Raw genomic sequence first — 14,139 nt, 5'->3', positions numbered from 1 at the left:
GAATATAAATTATTCTTTTTTTGGTACCAGAGATTGAACCCAGGGACGCCTAACCACTGAACTACATCCGCAGGCCCTTTTATTTTTATTTTGAGACAAATTCTCCCTAAATTGCTTAGGGCCTCACCAAATTGCTGAGGCTGGCCATGATCTTGCGATCCTCCTGCCCCAGCCTCCGGAACTGCTGTGCCCCACCGTGCCCAGCTACAGATTCTTGGCCTGTCTTGCTTATCACGGTGAGCCTATGCTGAGAACGGTACCTGATGCATAGTAAGTGTTCAATAAATAGCTGTTAAGTGTACAAATTCCATGTTGGCCGAGCCCATTCTTTTTCATTACTGTGTGGGTGTTGCAGGGTGTGGATGTGACGGTTTATGACCAGTCATTCTGCTAAGGGCCATTCAGGAGTTTTCCAGTTATCCGCTGCTGTGCAGGTCCTCACCACCACTCTGTGCTCTCAGTCGTGTGCCTAGCAGTGGAAGAAGGCCCGGGCCCAGGCTCATTTCCAGCTTCTGAGAGACTGGCGGGTTGCTCTCCACAATGACCTTTCCAAGTGCTGCCCTCTAGACTTTGGAAGCCAAGGTTCCTCCTCGGCATTCCAACCAGTACTGCTTAACCTATTTTTCCTGGGAAGTGTGGGGGTGTCATGAACATGGTTGAGAACCAGAGAAAGCCATGAGCCCCTCCCCCAGAAAAACATACATACCTTTTGGGCAATTTCTGGGGCTCCCTGTACCTAGGTGATCACCTGCTCCCCTAGGGGATCCCGTGTCAAAACCTCATTGTCACGTGGGGGGGCACATGCAGATGGAGTGTGTGAGGTAATTAATGGGATCTAGCTTTTTGTTTTGTTTTGGTTTTGGTATCAGAGATTGAACCCCGGGGTGCTTGGCCACTGAGCCACACCCTGAGCCCTTTTTATTTTTAACTTAGAGACAGGGTCTCACTAAGTTGCTGAGGGCCTCCCTATGTTACTAAGGCTGGCTTTGAACTTGCAGTCCTCCTGACTCAGCCTCCCAACCAGCTGGAATTACAGGCACGCACCACTGGACCTGGCTGGGCTCTACCTAGGTTTGTAGAGAGTAGAAGATGGAATTCAGACCCCAGGCTGCCTCCGGTCAGAAAAAACCCTCTCTGGGTGGTTTCTGCCCTTCCTCAACCTGTGCCTGTCGAACCAAGGATGGGCTCCACCTGGTCCCTGGGCCCAGGTCTGAGCAGCTCCACCTGCCAGTGCTGCAGAAGGCGGGCCCAGCCTGGCATCCAGGGTCAAGTCAGGGGAACTAGGAGAGGCCCCGACTGCCCTGAGCTGGAAAGGACTGGAAGACAGCCATGCCTGCCTCCACACGCCTGCTGTGTGTTACAGACCACACTCCCTTCCAGCTCCCCACCCAGCCCCTGGCTCCAGCCCTCCCACAGAGCAGAAGTGAGGACCCACTCATTAGGGAAAGGCTGTCTTCACCCTCGAATCCCCATCACCCACATCACCTGCATCATCCCCAGCGTCCCCAACTCCCCCAGCATCCTCAGCATCCCCAGCATCATTAGCAGCATCAGCATGACTTCGGGAATGTCCCTATTTGACCCTCATAGAGACCCGAGAGGTGGCCAGGCCAGAATTGACCCTCCCCGTTGTACAGATGGGTAAACTGAGGCCCGAAGGGGCGCGGCGACCTGCTGCGGAGCCCCAGCTTGCTGGCGGGTTCCTGGGCCCCACCCCGGGACCCCGCGGGCCACCGCGGCGCCCGCCCTCGCAGCCCCTTCCCGGGGCCTGACCCGCGGCTCTGCCTGACAGATGACCTCAGCTGCCGCCAATCCATTGGTTCCAGCTCCCGGGGGGAGCGCAGAACAAAGCGCGCTTTGTGGCGGGGCCATCCCCTCGCCCGGCGCGTCCGCCGCCGGGACCCCTCCGGAACTGGGAGCGACGCCCCCCGGCCGACAGCCGTGTAATGTCTTCCAGGCCGCGGGCTCCGCGCACCGCCCGGGAGGGAGGCACTCGCAGCCCCGGGCCCCCCGGAGGTGGGATGGGGGCGCCCCCAGCGGGAGGCTCTGCGGACCGCCCGGTCCCTGCCGGGCGGGCGCGCGGGAGGCAGCGCATCCGAGACGAGGGCGGGCCCGGGTGCCGGCAGGGGCTGCCACCTGGTCACCTTACCCCGACCCTTGCGGTGGGAAACACCGATTGCAGGCCGGGCTGCTATTGCCTCTGTTGCTGCCCCGGACGATGGTTCTGTGGTTGTGAAACAATTTTTTGTTTTGTGTGAGTGCGGGGAATTGGTCCCAGAGCCACATCCCCAGCCCTTTGTAGTTTTTATTTTGAGACAGGGAATCTCTACGTTGCTTAGGACCTCCCTAAGTTGCTGGAGCCAACTTTGAACTCGAGATCCTCCTGCCTCAGCCTCCCACGCCAGCGATTACAGGCGTTTGGCACCTGGCAGGGCCAGACAGTCACTTTAGATGGACAGACCTAGGTTTGAGTTGGTTACACCACCTACTACCTGTAAGTTCACCGCTTAAAACAACAATACTAATAACCAACGTTTACGGTGCACCTACTAGGTGCGGGACAGAGCTCAGTGTTTGAAGACTTTATTTAATTCATTTAATTTACCATGCTACTCTTGGAAGGGAGGGATTTTAGATACTCATTTTACAGAGGAGGGAATGGACTCTCCACAGTCTGGAGCCAAATTCACCTCTCCAGCCTCAGTTTCCTTGTTTGTAAAATAAGGACAAACATAGGAAGTCCCCATAGGCTGTCCTACCTCTTTCCAGGTGAGGAGCCTGAAGCCCGGAGCAGATGTCCTCAGGATTATAGGGGACGGAGCAATTGAAGAAGTATCTACCCAGCTGCCAGAAACCTCTCCCGCAGGGGACACTGTGGCTGCTCCAACCTGCACTTGACAGTGGGGGGCATGGGGCAGGCAGAGAGGAAAGTCATGGCCAGAGAGGAAACTGAGGGACCCCAAAGAGGGCAGGACATTGCTGGGAGTGACTGTCCCCACCCTTCACACACCTCCCTGGACATTCCTGCTACAAAGAAGGGTCACTGAACACAGTGCCCAGGCATTGTCCCAGGCTCCAGGGCCATCAGAGCATAAGCAGATGAAACCCTTGTCCTCTTGAAGTCCACTCAGGGAAAATGGGCCGTCAGAGGTGCCCAAACTGGGTATCAGATGTAAACTGCTGTCCGGTAGTGACACGGCCATGGGAAAAGTCAGGGGCGGGAGAAAGAATGAGAGAGGAAACACTGGCGGTGGAGGGGGCAGCCTCCTTAAGGAGGGGGTTGGCCTAAGGAAGAGAAGGAAGCCCCCTGGGTATCAGAGGGGACGTGCGAGAGCCCTGGGGTGGGAGCCGCTTGGGACATCCAAGAGCAGGCCAGGAGGCCCTGTGGCCGGGCCAGCTGAGGGGTGAAGGGTGGCGTGAGGCCAGAGAGGTGGGCACCCAAAAGGTCCCATAGGTGGCTTTTCCTTCAAGTGAGCTGGGAGCCACCTGAGGCCTGGAGCAGAGGCAGGAAGGACACGCTCTGGTTTTGTCATTATCAGAGTCCCAGGTGAAGGTCAGCCATGTGGACCAGGGTGGGAGAAAGTGATCAGAGTGCAGATGCAATTTGAAGATGGAGCCCAGCATTTGCCAATGGATGGGAGACTCAATCTGGGGGTTGGAGGAGAGAGGATCCCAGAGACCCCCAGATTTTGTATCAGCCCTTTCCAGAATCTTCACTGCAGGCGCGAGTGAGACCAGAATCCTTGAGTCCCTGGGGTAAATCTCATTCTGCCAGTAGTGACCCTGGAAACTCGGCCGAGCAGAGCACATGGCAGGGCCTGGGTTCCCCAAGAGCACAATGAAGGGCCGAGATGGGAAACTCGATTCTTAAAATCCCATCGAGGGAGTTGGGGCGCAGCTCCTGGAGAGCTTGCTGAGCATTAGTAAGGTCCTGGGTTTCCCTCCCCAGCACCATGACAAAGAACAAAGAGAGAAAAGAAAAATCAAGTGATCCTTCACAATTCAGGCTTCCTGGAACAGGAGGGGGGCTTGCCATTATCTTCAGCGATCACTCTTCTTGCTTTTTAAAATCTATTTGCTTTTGTTTGCCTTAATTGTTTTTTAATTTTAAGAATCTTGAGATAACCGGGTGTGATGGAGCATGCCTGTAATTCCAGTGACTCTGGAGGCTGAGACAGGAGGATCACGAGTTTAAGGCCAGTCTCAGCCATGCAGGGAGGCCCTCAGCAATTTAGTGAGACCCTGTCTTGAAAAAAAAAAGTCTGGGGATGTGGCTCAGTGGTAAAGTGCCCCTGGGTTCCATCCCCAGTTCCAAAAAGTAAAAAATAAAAAGAAACTTGAGATAGCCAAGGAAAGTCCATATCCAGTGACATCAAGGTAGCTGCAGGGGGCTGGGGAGATAGCTCAGCTGGTAGAGCGCTTGCCTCGCAAGCACAACGCCCTGAGTTCGATCCCCAGTACCGCAAAAAAAAAAAAAAAAAAAAAAAAAAAAAAAAAAAAAAGGTAGCTGCAGATGCAAACGCTGTAAGCCCAGCCCTGTAACTGACTCCCTCCAGAGCTGGCAGTCACTGCCAGCTCTCTTAGCAAGTGTCAGTGAGCCCCACCCCCACAGGCTGGGACTCTCCCTGCAGGAATCAGGAGGGGAAGCCATTGAAAAGGGACCACCTCACTCCTGTGTCCTCCTCCTTCCTCATCACATGTGACAATCAGAAATCTCTTAGAAGAATGGAGACACTTTGGATTGTACAGAGGGGAGTGAGAGAGGGTGGGGCAGTGGGGACCGGAAGGGCGGTAGATTGCGACACATTACCCTATATACATGTGGGAAAAAATATTCTTAAATATTTATCACTGTCAAAAAATAATGAAAAAATAAATAAAATTAAAAAAAAAAAAAAAGAAAGAAAGAAAGAAAAGGAAAAGAAAGCTTTTAGGATGTCCCGGGCCACCGTACAGATGAGAAAACAGGCTCAGGGAGGTGAGCGCCCTCTCAGGCCGTCCCAGCAGGGATGAGGCGCAGCCAGGGTTTGTCCTAGGCAGGCCCTCTCTGGAGGCCATTCATTTGTCCACTCTGCAACTCTGTCTCTTGAAGGCACATCAGTCTCACTTCGGGAAGTGAAGAACTATTGGAACTAGAAGGTCCTTCCATTTTAATTTAGTAGGTATGTATTGAGTGTCTACTAAAATTTAAGTCATGTCATATCATATGAAAGTGTTTGAGGATCAGATTTAGAAAACAACCTGGGGCTCTTCACCATCCACATCCTAATTGACAGATCTTCCCCTGCCCAGTGCCCTGCAGCCCAGTGCCCCACAGCCCGCCTGGCTGCCTCATAGTTCCCACTGGTTCTCTGACCTCAGGGCCTTTGCACTTGCTCTTCCTCTGCTCTGAATGCCCATTCTCTGGTTCTTCTGGTGATTTTATGCACCAGAAGGTCTCAATTAAAATGCCACCTTCTTAGAGAGGCTTCCCTTGCCTCTCTGCCTCCGGTGGTCTCCCCTGCCATCTCACTGCTCCTCTGATATGATGAAGGTCTTTCCACACTCCTGGATACGGAAGGTGCTGTCACAAGGTGGTGAGCACCCCACCCTAGAGCTACATGGGTCAAGATAACACAACCTCTGGTCAGGACCACCCAGTGTTCTGAGGCTGCATAGAGTGGATTCATACCGTAGGGGGACAGGGATTCATTCACTGGCCCATCTACCCACTCACTCGCTCATTCATTCATTCATTCTTCGTCTCCTGTCTTTCCATTTATTCATTGACTCCAGATTTTACTGTAGCAGACAAGCTTCCTGGCTTGGGCCATACCCACATGGCATCTGTACTATTGTTTACTTAATAGCTTCAACTGGAGTCCTTTTCAATTTAAATACATATACGATAAAAGCAATTTTGAGATTTACATGCAATAAAAATGCACCAGTTTTCTGTAATCCCGGCGGCTTGGGAGGCTGAGGCAGGAGGATCTCAAGTTCAAAGCCAGCCTCAGCCACTCAGCAAGGTCCTAAGTCACTCAGCAAGACCCTGTCTTTAAATAAAATACAAAAAAGGGCTGAGGATGTGACTCAGTGGTTAAGTGCCCCGTGTTCATTCCCCAGTACCAAAAAAAAAAAAAAAAAAAAATTTTAAGTGTGATTATGCGATACATTTTGATAGATGTAGACAGCCATGTAACTACAGCTGCAGTTAAAATACTAAACAAAACACTGCCAGGCTGGACCCAGGGGGGTAAAAGTCCTTCATCAGAGGTATCAAACGTTCCTCGAGAGTGACGGCACTGCTTCCAGCTCCCACCAGCAATTTCCAAACCTCAAGTGAAAACTCAGAAGCCCTCGTCCCAATTGAAAGGTAATTGACCCAAAAAAACAAAATGGAAACAAAGCGATGCTCGCCTGCGTCCAATTCGAGCTTGATCACATGGTCTGCGGTGGCAGAACCCAGCCAGGACCGGCCTCTGCAGGCCCAGGGAGCGGGAGAGAGAGGTGCTGGAAGGTCACAGCGTCTTGGCCTGCCAGGTAGGGGGACGCCCACGGGAAGGGCGTCCGCGCTGTGGACGGGCTGTGATCTAGGAACGTCTCACCCACATCTCTATGCCCTCCCCGCCCCCAGCCCGGGACAGGTGCACATCCGGTACCCAGCACGGCCCTCCTCGTCCATTCGCCCCCTGCCACGTCCTTTCACATGACCAGGGTTCATCAGTCTCCTCAGGCGGGAGCTGGAGCTTCAGAGAAAAGCACGTGCCAAGCACTGTCAGCCCTAAAGGTGGCGAAGTGCCCGGCCAGCCCCAGACCGGAGCACAGATCTGCTGACTGGATGACTGAAATCCAAGACGCAACGCCCACGTCCTCCTTGAGATGCTAAGCAGTCGCTCTCACCAAGTCTGCCCAGAGCAATCTGGGAAGGCTTCCCAGAGGAGGGGACCCCCGAACAGAAAGGAGACAGTTCTTCCTTCCAGTCATTTGACAGATGAAGAAATGCAGGCACAGAGAGGTAAAGCGACCTGTTCAGGCCCACACAGGAAGAAGAGAAGTGGGAGATGCCCAGAAGCCAGGCCTCGGGGCTCAGCCCGCCATTCCTCCCAGAGCACCAAGCCAGCAGGCTGCCCGGGAGGGCTCCAGGCACTGAGTCTGGAATCCATTTGCTGCGACCTTGCGGTGTTTTCCCAGGGAGAAGTGGGAGGCCCTAGCCTGCCCCTCCCAGGACCCCCCCCACCATCTGCTCCCTGTTTATTTATTTATACTTAAGTCTCACCTCCCAACCCTGCCGGGGACACCAAACATACCGGCATCCCTGCCGAGAGGGGAGTCAGGGGGAGAAAGGAACTGTCAGCCCCATCACAGGGAAAGCCCGGGCTCCCATCCCTGCTCCGCTGGTCCCTGGCTGTGCAACTACTCTGTGCCTCGGTTTCCTCATCTGTACAATGGGGTCAATACCAGAGGCTCCCTCAGGAGGTTGATAGGGAGGCTAAGCACACTACCCTTGATGGGCAGCAGGCAGCTTGCCGCTCCATCTGAGGGTCCTCCAAGCCGGAGGTCCTAAGGTTTGTGAGGAACCCCAGGGTAGGCCCCGGCCGAGGACAGGGAAGCAAGCCAGCGTCTGCCTCCAGTCCAGATTGTCCTTTTAGCATCTGCAGGGAAGGCAAAACCACATGGAGCCAGCGATGTCACCTCTGCCCCCTAAATGGCCACCCCGGAAGGCACGCACTGGCTGTCTTCCACAGTGGTGCTGATGATCACGCTCAGTGCAGATCCCAGGAGCTGAGCCCAGCTGCTCATTAACAGTAATTAGCCCAGGGCTGTCAGCTGGAGGGGACTGGGGCCCAGGCTGCTCCCCGGGGCTTTGTTCTGGAGCTACCAGCTCCCCGCCCTCCTCCCTGAGCTGTGGGGGACTCTGTGCCGCCCCTTCCCCCAAATGGACCCTCCCCTCAGTGCCACTTCCCATCTGAGCCTCCACCCCCGGATCTGAGTCCACATGGCCCTCTGTGAATCTGCGCCCCCATCTGAGCTCCTTCTCCCTCTGCACCCCACCCTCTCTGAGCCCGCTCTCCAGGCCGCCGTCTGGCTCACTGAGTCCTGGCTCCTCTCTGTGCTCACGTCTCCTCCTTGGTCCCCCGTCCAGGCGGGCTCGTCTCTGAGCCCAGGACTCCGCTCTGGGCCCCTGCTTCCCCTCGCACACAGCCCGATCCCGGGTACCCACAGAGATGCCTGGGCCATCTTAAGGCCTCTTGAGTGTCACCGGGCATCTAAGCAGACCCTGCATTCTGGGGTCCACTGTCCCAGGAAACCATGCAGTTGTCTGGCAAGAAGGGAAAACTCTGACCAGCAGAGCTGAGTGGCCACTTGGACGGGGGACTTCCATTAGCAGACAGGAAACACTGAGAGTTTTCAGAGGCCTGCAGAGGGACAGGGAAACGCGTCCTGGCCGCCCGTGCCTCTGCTGGATGCTGAGGTGCTCGCTTCCTCCCCATCGTCCCGAGGAAGCTGAGGCTCAAGAGGACCTATGGGAGTCACAGGAGGGACTGGGCTGGGCTGGAGCAGAAGCCCCAAGAAGGGCGGGAATCGGCGGGGGAGGGAGCGAGGAGGCAGGTGTCTAGGGATGCCCTGTGCTGCCGCCCCTCATCCTCCGTCCCCTGCCCCAGCGGGCCCTTGGCCCCCCAGCCCGGCCTCATCTGGCCTCCATGTGCTGTGCCTGCACCTGAATACACACTCAACGCCAATCCGTCTTCAGCTGTCAGAGGATCAATGGGGCTCCCAAGACCTGGCCCAGCAGGGAGCTGGAGGGGGGTCCCTAGCTAAAACTAAGAAGGGGACCCTGGGGCGGGGGGGTTGCAGGGAGAAGCAAGGCTGAAAACGGGGCAAGAGCCTGATCTGGCATTTCGTTAGGAAGGCCCCAGAAGGCCTGGCTGGCCAGCGGAGAGACCTGTCACCTCTCCTACGCCAGAGTCCCTGCCTGCTTTCCAGATCTGCCTGTCTCTGACCTTAAGAACCTAGTCCTTCCCCACTCTGGCCTCAGTTTCCCTAGTTTTTTTTTTAGTGTGAAGAGATTTCACTGGCCTGGGATGGCTTCTTGGAAGGATTTAAGTCTCTGAAATTAGTTTTAGATCTCCCTGTAGGTACAAATGTGAAATGGTCTCCAAACTGTTAATTGAGATAAAAATGAGAGGCAGGATACTCAGGGTGTTGAGCTATCCTCTGGGTGCCCAGAACTACCAGAGGATGAGTGTGCATTTTGGCTAGTCTGTGACAGAATGTTCTGGAAGGACATTAGGAAGTGAGAATAGGGAAGGACTGGGGAGAGGACCTGGGTGGGTGGGGATGGGGGGCTTCCCTGACCTCTGTTGTGTTGTTAGAATATGACTCCCGGCTGGCCAAATAATAAATACATTTAATGCAAAATATTTCATACTGCTAGGCAGTAGGAGGGTGTGAGATAAGAAGAGAAATGAGGTATTTACACAGTTTCAATGTATCTCCCCATAAGATACTAATTAGTTACAAAGAAAAAGAGTAACTTTACAGTGGAGAAATCTTGCAGATGCTACCTTAATGGAGTGGTCCAAAAGAACTTGCTAGTAACAGAACAAGCCCATATCATGAGTCCCCAGATGGTGTGCATTGTAAAGGACATGGCATTAGTTCTGTGGCATTCTTGCCCAAAGAGACTGATCTGAATTTGATCATAAAGAAATAACAACAAAATCCAAACAGAGACCATTTATACAACGACTGGTCTATACTCTCCAAAAAATGTTAAGGTTGCAAAAGTCAAAGAAGTAAGGAGCTAGTCTAGGGGTCCCGGTGATAGGGCGCAGTCAGTTGGCCTGGGGGTCCTGGCGGCAGGGAGAAGTCAGTCGATGTGAGGGCCCCAGAGGCAGGGAGTGATGGGTCGGGCTGAGGGATCCTGGAGACGGGGCTCAGTTAGTCTGGCCAGGGGTCCTACGGGGCCTGGCTGTTATCTCAAAATGGCCAGGAGCTAGTCTAGAAAAAGGAGACTAACAAGGCATTAAAAACTAAAGGTAGCCAGGTGCACACCTGTCATCTTGGCTACTCAGGAGGCTGAGGCAGGAGGATGGCAAACTTGAGGCTAGCCTCAGCAACTTTGTAAGGCCTTCAGCAACTAAAAAAAAAAAAAAATAGGACTGGATGTAGCTCAGTGGCTGAGCACCCCTGGGTCCAATTCCCCGTACTGGAGAGAGAGAGAGAGAGAGAGAGAGAGAGAGAGAGAGAGAGAGAGAGAGAGAGAACTCAAGGGAAAGAGGTATCATGTCTGCAACTGCAACAGTTCAGACAAAAATGTACGCAGAGAGAGAAAGATGAAACAAGAGTAACAAAATGTCAACATTTAAGCAGTCTGAGTGAAGCATGTACAGCAATTCTTTGCCCAGTTTTTGTAACTTCTGTTTCTGAAATCATTGCAAATTAAAGTCCAGTACAGACACGTCCTTGTCATAGCTAACAATGAGTGGGGGTGAATGGTGTCCAGGTCCTGCGCTACTGGCACAGGCGATTTTATCCTCAAAACCACCCCAGGAAGAAGATGGCACTATCCCTCCCTTGGTGCAGATGAAGACACTGAGGCACAGAGCTGTTAAGTATCTTGCCCAAAGTCACACAGCAGGAAGAGGAAGTGCCAGGAACTCTCCTTCAGCAACACTCTGGCTCTAGAGAAGATCGAGCAATCGCAATTCTACCACATGAAATCTGTGACATGGTGTGAATTGTTTTCTCGGCCCTGGGATCGTGCTGCTGATAGAAAAGTAGCCCTGGCGTCGTGAGAGATCAGATCTTTTCACCCTTCATTCGTTCATCCATCCATCCGTCCAGCACATGTGCGGAGCACCACCTTTGGCGACAGGGCACCTAGACAGGAGGGTGGAAGAGGCGCAATCCTGTCCTTGCCCAGCACCACTGGGTAGCAGGCTCTGGGGCCCACGTGGGGACTAAAGAGATGAGCCAGCCCAGCCCCTGCCCTGGGGGGCTCAGTGGCCAGCAGGGAGGCCAGGTGCTGAGTCCACCAGAGGACTGCGGGAGCCAGGGGAGCGGGAGCGGGAGCGGGAGGGAGGCTGGGGGCTGGGCTCTGCGGGGTGTGTAGGAGTTCCCGCTGGGGCTGGGGGAGGAGGAAAGGGCACAAGCAAAGGCGGGAGCCTGCAGGCCCCTGGGTCAGGGTGTGGCCGGAGACCGCGGGAGGGTCAGGACCCAAGACCCAGGAGCACAGCCCACTGTGGGAGGGCCCGGGGCGAGGCTGGTCACCGTCATGCCGGATAATGCCCCAGAGGAGCAGCTGGAGGGTTCTTTCTTCCTGCTTCTTTTCCTCCCCCTCCCCCTCCCCCTCTCCCTCTCCTCCTCCTCTTCCTCTTCCATCATCTTCTTTTCCTCTTTTGATTCTCCCTCCCCTCCCCCTCCCCCCTCTGTCTTCCTTTCCTTCCGTTTCTCCCTTCTCCTCTCCCTTCTCCTCTCCCTTCTCCTCTTCTTCCTCTTCCATCATCTTCCTTTCCTCTTTTGATTCCCCTTCCCCCTCCCCTTCCTTCCCCCACCCCTCCCCTCCCCTCCCCTCCCCCTCCCCCTCCATCTTCCTTTCCTTCCGTTTCTCCCTTCTCCTCTCCCTTCTCCTCTCTCCTTCCTCTCCTCCCTCCTTTTTACATGAGGTAGGGGAACTGTGTTAATCCCATTTCTCAAATCCAAGCTCATTATCACCACACGCTTCATTTTCATTTTCTCCCTAATATTCTCTGCCCCCCCAACCCCCAGCATTGGTACCCACTCATGAGAATAGATACTGGCAAAGGCATCATACCGGGTGAAGTGCCAGGATTCTGGAGTTGAACCATCTAGATTCAAAACCTGGGTCCACTCCTTACCCGTGGGTGTGACCTCAGGTAAGTCACCTAACCTCTCTGTCCCTCAGTTTGTGAATCTCTATAAAATGCTGATAATGGTGACAGTACCTGTTATCACAGGTCACTGATGAAGACTGAATGGGTTGTTACTTATAAACACTTAGGAGCCAGATGCAGTGGCACACGCCTGTAATCCCAGCAGCTCAGGAGGCAGAGGCAGGAGGATTGCAGGTTTGAGGCCAGCCTCAGCAACTTAGAGAGGCCCTGCCTCAAAATAAATAAATAAAAAGGGCTGGGAACTTAACTGGGTGGTAGAGTGCCCCGGGTTCCATCCAGAGTTTAAATAAATAAATGGACGTAGGGTGGCTAGGTATCTGTGCGACACATGGCAGAAGCAACCCCGTACCTGGATGACTTGCATACCCAGGAGGGACTCCGCTGCGACCTCTTTTCCTCCCCCAAGAGCTCTCCTGCAGTCCGTGACTGGCACACGTCAGTGATGCTCAGGGGTGTCCCCGTCCAGGTGTCCCCTGCACTGCTGCCTTGCCGATCCCGCCAGGGTGTCCAGCAGTACCTCATGGTGGAGTGGACCTGTCCAAACCCCTCTCCACGCCAGCCTGCCTCAACCCAGCCCGAAGCCTCCGGGTTGTGCAGGACCTGTCCCTTCCACACCCAGCAGCAGACCTATCAGCAGGTAGTGTGGGGTCCAAGCCGCCCTCCCCTCCCACTGGGATGGTGGTAGCACCCCTGGGGGCTCTTGGCTTCCACCCCTGCCCCTCCCCATATCTTCACAAAGTGGCCAAAGGAGGAGCATCTCCATGTGGCTCTGTGCGGAGCACTTGCTGAGCATGCAAGAGACCCCAGGTTTGATCCCCGGTGCTGCAAAAAGGAAACGGAAAAGAAAGAGAAGGGAAATGAAATCTGACAGTGTCACTCCTCAGTCCCCAAACTCCCAGGGACTAAGTGGCATTGGGAGAAAAAGAGGCAAAATAAATGCCAGCTCCCTTCAAAGGACCCCGCTCTGGGCCCCAGGATCTACATCTCCACTCCCTCCTCCTCCACCCCACCATCTCCTGCTTCCTCCTCATCACAGCTGCGCAACACCTGCCTCTTGACTGCACCTCTGTCACACCAGGTACCCCTCCCGCCCCAGGGCCTTTGCACTTGCTGTTCTTGGTTGTCAGTTTCTCAGAGAGACTTCTCTGGGCCACCCTGCCAAGAGCTGATTACCTCTACTCTGCTTCATTTAATTCCTGGTTAATTTCTTTTTCTCATGTGTTTTCTTTCCACAGATGGAATGCACCATCTGCAGGTACCAGGACATTTGTCAGATTTGTTCGTTTTTGTGTCTTCAGTACCTAAAAGAGTGCCTTTGCTGAATAAATGTCAGACAGGTCCAGTCCCTGGCAGTGAGTTTGGGGAATGAATTAAAGGGAGGAAGAGACAGGAAAGTACCAGGATGGTAGGCTCAGAAGTCAGGCAAGACAGCAGCCGAGTCCCTGGGTCCCAGAACCTGCTTCCAGGGCCAATGGGTGCTGCCTGCGGGGGGCAGATGCCAACCAATCTGGACCTGAACCCTCAGGGCCAAGGCACATTGGCCCTCACACCCAGCTCCCCCACCTGCCCCAGGGCTCTGGAGACCAGAGGGAGGGACACTCCTGAATCCTCCAAATTCTCCTCTGCCGGGATTCCTGGGAGAATGCAAGGTGCTGTTTGACAGACCCCAGAGATTCCATCAGACCTGAGACCCTCCCCCCAGAGCAGGAAGTTGCCATGCGAGGAGGGGAGAGGGGAACGATGTCACCCACACTGCTGTTTCACAGCAAAAATAGCAAGCGACCAAATGTCCATGAACATGGGCCTCCTGACAATGCCTCGCAGCCCATTCGCATCATGGACGCCCTCCCGCCGTGAAGGGGGCCTGCAGCTGCTGCCTAGCAACCGGCAAATCCCAGAGGACGCTGCGGGAGGGCAAAAGGCCAGAGGGACGAGACCCAGGCGGGAGAACAGGAGGGGCATTGCCTGCCTTTTGAAGCTGTCTGTCATTCTATTATTGTGTAGATTTAAAATACGTAGTTAAAGTGAAAATACTGAGGGGTATGATATGTATCAGGGTGGTGGTGTCCTGATATTTACCAGGAAAAATAAATATCAGGGTCCTGTCCATGGAGGGCACGTCCTGGTTGGGGCCCAGCAGGCTCTCCTTCCCAGTTCCTGACAGGAACCTGGCCTGGTGGAGGTGGTCCCAGGGTCCCTGTGGACACCTTCCTGGAACACACCTCCTGGGAGCTGCCCT

The sequence above is a fragment of the Sciurus carolinensis genome, chromosome 2 (assembly GCF_902686445.1).
Source record: "Sciurus carolinensis chromosome 2, mSciCar1.2, whole genome shotgun sequence".
Taxonomy (NCBI): domain Eukaryota; kingdom Metazoa; phylum Chordata; class Mammalia; order Rodentia; family Sciuridae; genus Sciurus; species Sciurus carolinensis.
The sequence above is the reverse complement of the archived record's forward strand: the minus strand, read 5'-3'. Positions refer to the sequence as shown.